The sequence below is a fragment of the Panthera tigris genome, chromosome B4 (genome assembly GCF_018350195.1).
Source record: "Panthera tigris isolate Pti1 chromosome B4, P.tigris_Pti1_mat1.1, whole genome shotgun sequence".
NCBI classification, from domain to species: Eukaryota; Metazoa; Chordata; class Mammalia; order Carnivora; family Felidae; genus Panthera; species Panthera tigris.
Window position 1 is genome coordinate 78,077,327 of NC_056666.1, and position 5,425 is coordinate 78,082,751.

A 5,425-nucleotide genomic window follows, 5' to 3' on the forward strand; every position below is an offset into this window, starting at 1 on the left:
TGTGTGTGTGTGGGGGGGTGTTCTCTCTCTTCTGAGTAAGAGGGGCTTTTTTGAAAGGTAAGCACACAATTCCATTGAATCCAACATGAACTTAATGTGTATCCACCTTTTTAAAAATTATTTGCAGCGTCTACAACCCAGCTATGCCACAGATCATCTTAAACTGTATTGCTGGGTAACTTTGCTGGGTTGCTGAGTCACATGGGACATATATACGGTTTGGAAGACACTATCTGAGGCAAGGGTAACACTGGCTAAAGACAGTCACATTCCACTCATCACTCCCTCATCACTAAAGAATGAATGAAAAGTCTGAGTAGAGGACATAATGCTTTAGAGACTCGTAAGGGCTCTCAGGAAAAGACAAGGCAAAATAAAGCTTGGATGGAGTCCAGAGCTGGGGGAGGAGAGACCAGTAAGCTTGCCAGCTTGGGCAAAAGCAGTCATTCCTCTTCCTTCCAATGTGGGCTGGGATTCTCAAGCTCAAGGGCAGCACTGCTTGGTGTTTGCCCTCAGCCTGTGAATATGTCACTAGCTGATGTCATCATATGGTAGATGGGGGCAGATGCCCCAACTAGGTGAGGCAGCACCCCAGGGTAGTGGCACCCCCACCAGAGGGCGAGCAAAGCAAGGAAGGGCTGGAGTGGTGGGGGAATGCCAGGTCGGTTCCTCCTTTCCTGCACCTGTCCCTGTGGCCAGAGGGGGAACTGATGGAGCTGGAGTCCTGGGCAAGACTGCACGTACCTCCCTAACACCAGCGAAGAGACAGGTTCTGAAAGGGGGCAGGTCGTTCCTTGGATGCTGGTTCTACTTCTTACTCATTTAACGTCATCACTATAACCAGGATAAAGTTTAGTGATGTAAGTGAGTAAAGAAATCAGTAATTCTCATGCACTGCCTTTCAGTAATTAGAAAATATGACAGAAAAGAAAGGGTTCTCATTCATCACAAAAACTTGGAGGTACCTAGGGATACCTGACAGTAACAGTTACAATAAAACAAAATGATCAAGAATAACAAGAAAACATTAAAAGCAAACAATACACAAAGAGTAGAAATTGCTGGGTTAGAAAGCATCATGGAATAGGAAGCGTTAGTAATTACAGTGGTGTGGTCATACAAAGAGACCAATGACCAGAAGAGAAAATGTATAAATTAAGCATCTAATAAAAATGATATTTTTCACTTTTAAATAAAGTAAAATTTAATTTTTACTTTATTTAAAAAATATGTGTGAGTGGGAATGAGGATGTTTATCTTCATGTAGCAGAAAAGTACAAAAAGGAAAAGAGCAATTACCAAATTCCCACTTTTTAGAATCGATCACTATTATTATTTTAACTTACTTGCTTTCATCCTTTTTTCCACATTAACATCTTTTTTTTAATGTGTTTTATTTATTTTGAGAGACAGAGAGAGAGTGGGGGGAGAGGCAGAGAGAGGAGGAAAGAGAATCCGAAGCAGGCTCTGTGCTGTCAGTACAGAGCCCGATGCGGAGCTCGATCTCATGAACCATGAGATTGTGACCCACGCTAAAATCAAGAGTCAGATGCTTAACCAACTGGGGCCACCCAGGTGCCCTCCATGTTAACATCTTTTAATAAATCATATACATAATAAATAAACGCAGTGTCCTTTAAAAACAATTCATGACTCAAGTTCCTGCTAAGATGGCCAACCAGCTGGTCCTGGTTTGTCTCTCTCCCTCAGGATCAATGCTAAGAAATTATAGAAACACATGGAAGGCATGGGTACTAAGAACTACCAATGACAATTGCAAAAACTGTGAGAAAGCCCAGGGAGGGCCCGAAGTTACTTGAGCTGATTATAGGGGCAGGTGGGTAGTTGCAGCCTGGAGCCCAAGCCTGAGGTGGCAAGGAGAGGGTAGGGTGGAGGGAAAGGCCTAAAGTTTGGTTCTCGCCTACTGTCTGCCCTTTTACAGTAGAAATTCAGAACAGCAACCCATCCACTAGTGAGTGCCCTTGTCTATAATTCAATATAATGGCAGATCTACTTCACAGGTAAGGTTGCCAGATTTAGCAAATAAAAACACATGATGTGCAGTTCAATTTGAATTTTAAATAAATGACAAACAATTTTTTAGCATAAGTATGTTCCATGTAATATTTGAGACATAGTTATAACATTTTTTAATGTTTATTTTATTTATTTTGAGATAGAGCGTGAGCAAACACATGAGCAGGAGAGGGGCAGAGAGAGAGAGAGGGGAGAGAGAATCCCAAGCAGGCTCCATGCTGTCAGCACAGGGCCCGATGCAGGGCTCAGTCTCACAAACCATGAGATCATGACCTGAGCTGAAATCAAGAGTCAGATGTTCAATCGACTCAGCCACCCTATACTAAATTTTTTTATGTGGTTTACGTGAAATTAAAATTTAACTGTATATTGTGTATTTTGTCTGCGTGGCCTACTCATAGGCGACTGGAATAACAATGCCTGCTAGCATATAGTTGGACTCTATAGAACCGGGGACTCGTCTGGTCTTTACTCAAGGGTGTGAAGGAGGCCTGTAGGTAACTGCTGTCCCAGAACTTCTCACATGGGGAGGGAGAACCAGAGTCTGAGCCTGGCTCATTGGGAAGTTTCCCTGTCAGCTTTTGGGATTTTGCAGGAACTGTAGGATGGTAGTTCCTAAGTTTTTCTTCCATCATGTCCTTGTCCTCAAACTCTAGAGCTGCATAATAGAGTGGTAGGGAGGTAACTGATATTCAGAAGCCTCCCCCAGTTACAAAACTTCTGCCTAACAACATGTTCAGCAGCCAGACCATTGCCCACCTGTGGACAACCATGGAATAAGGCTAGACTGCCACTTGATTCATGACCCAGGGGGATGTGTCTCTGCCATGGCTTCAAATTAGCAAAATATTATCAGAACAGCATTGGTTATTGTTTTTCTTGTGGAAGTTTTTCTTGCATTTTATTTAGCATATAGCCAAGCCATAGGAGTAGCCACTGTCTCCACCCAGGCCTAAGCTATTGCCCACACTGCCGGCACTGCCATGGCCACCAGAGATGGTTGACTCCACCACTGTTGTGAACGGAAGGGGGACAAGGACACACAAGACACAGTGAGTTCATTCTGCCAGCCTGAGTCCTGTCAGAAGAGTGCAAGGGCAAGAAGGGGAGGCAAGCAAAGTTACTTACAGATGTTGACTTGTCCAACACCTTCCCCTTTGAGCCTAGGGAGGGAGAAAACACACAGATCATGAGACCTCAGACAGCCACCACTGGGCCAAAGTGGGAAGCCTTGATGTGAGGATAACCCATGGAGAAATTACCTTTTAAATGATTCTCTGAGAGTAGTACTGTGGCCATAACGAGAGTGCTTTCAACTTGTGCTCATGGTTGGATATCCCGGACATGCATCCAGATGTTTGAGGAGCTTGTGTGAGTTACTCCCCTGGACTCCGCGCCCTCCAGCAGCTTCCTGTAAGTGTCAATCTCCACATCCAGGGCCAGTTTGACATTCATCTCCTGGTACTCCTTCAGCAGCCGGGTCGTGTCTGCTTGGCCTTCTGTAGGACATCCTCCAGATCAGTCAGCTTGTTCTTAGCATCCTTGAGGGCCATCTTTCCATGTTTCTCACTATCAGAAATGGTGGGCTTCAGGCTGGTACACTGGAAGGGGAATAGACAGAATGAACTTCCAATCTGGACTTCCAGGGGAGACTAGTGAGGAAGAGTCCAAGGGTGTAGAATTGATGGAGAGGGAACTCTGAATCTTCCTGTCTAGATGTTTGACTATCTGCTTACTTTTTCAAGTCTCTGAGCCGGTTATCAAAGTCCTACACATTTTGTATTCACCACCTGCATGAGAATGTGGGTGGTGACTGATGCAGAACCCTACAGTCCACACATTAGAAGAAATGGATAACTGAGTTTGTTGTTGTTTTTGAGTGTTATCTCCAAAGTCAAATCTGGACCACAGACAGCTGTGTTTGGCATGACCAAATTTGCACATTACAAATATGGTACATTGAAAAAGTGAACTTTCCATGAGACTATTGAAACCTTGCCCTCCTCCTACCTCATAATTACATATACTTTGGGGAGAACTGTTCTCTTGTTTCCTTCCTCCCTCTTTTCTTGAATCATGAGCAGATTTTCAGCATCTTTTCTTAACTCTTATGGCCAGCCTTTCCTTCCCTTTGCTCCTTTGCAATTCTCAATACAATTATTTCTCTTAGACCAATCCTATTTCCAAACAGGCCAGGGTGGTCTCTATGGTATTGGGCTACTAAGACAATGCTCAGTTTTCTCTCTACTAAGAGAGGCTCAGTTTGGGAAGTATGTTCCCCTCCAATCTTTTTCCTTCTCAACCCACAGATCTCACTGATAAAATTCCCCCAACAGACTTTTGAGACGTTCCTTCCCTAAAAGTTACCATGCCCATCACTTCTTCTCCTTCTCTTGACAAGCAGAATCCCAAATATAATTTAAAATAGTTTTTATCTGGTACACTGTTCAAAACTTCTATTTTACAAAGATGTCAGTAGAGGGATGTTGAATGTTACCTAATGATTCAATTCTAATCTAAACTTCCATTTAGTGCAAGTATCTCTTTTAAAACATTCTTTTTTATTTAAATGTTTATTTATTTTTGAGAGAGAGAGAGAGAGCAGGGGAGGTGCAGAGAGAGAGGGGGTCAGAGGATCTGAAGCAGGTTCTGAGCTGTTAACAGCTTGATGCGGGACTCAAACTCATGAACTGTTAGATTATGACCTGAGCTGAAGTTGGATGCTTAACCAACTGAACCACCCAGATGCCCCTCTTTTAAAACATTCTTGATAGATGGCCAATGCCTGCTTCTAGAATAAGTTTATTTTTAATAGATTATAAATATTTGTGCACCTCATATATTTTTTCTCATTTGGCTAGACATGGATCCTGAAGAGAAGGCTGAAGAAAGTGTGAGAGGCTGGAGGGTGGAGTTGAGAGGAGGAGGAACATGAAGTGGCTTCCAGCAGCCACTGTACAAATACCATATGATTTCACTCATATGTGGAATTTAAGAAACAGAACTGATGAACGTGAGGGAAGGAGGAATAAAAGAGGAGAGAAGAAAACAAACCACAAGAGACTTTTAATGATAGAGAACAAACTGAAGGTTGAAGGAGAGATGTGGGTGAGGGATGGGCTAGATGAGTGATGGATATTAAAAAGAGCACGTGTTATAATGAGCACTGGGTGTTGTATGTAAGTGATGAATCACTGAAGTCTACTCCTGAAAGCAATATTTCACTGTATGTTAACTAAGCAAAAATTTTAAAAGTCCAACTTGAAAACCACTTAGAAATTGAAAAAGAAAAAAAAGAAAAAAGAAAAAAAGAAATGCTCAAGACAAGTCCCCTGCCATGTAACTGAAGATATTTCTGTGCTTTGGAGGGACTGTGTGCGTGTGTGCA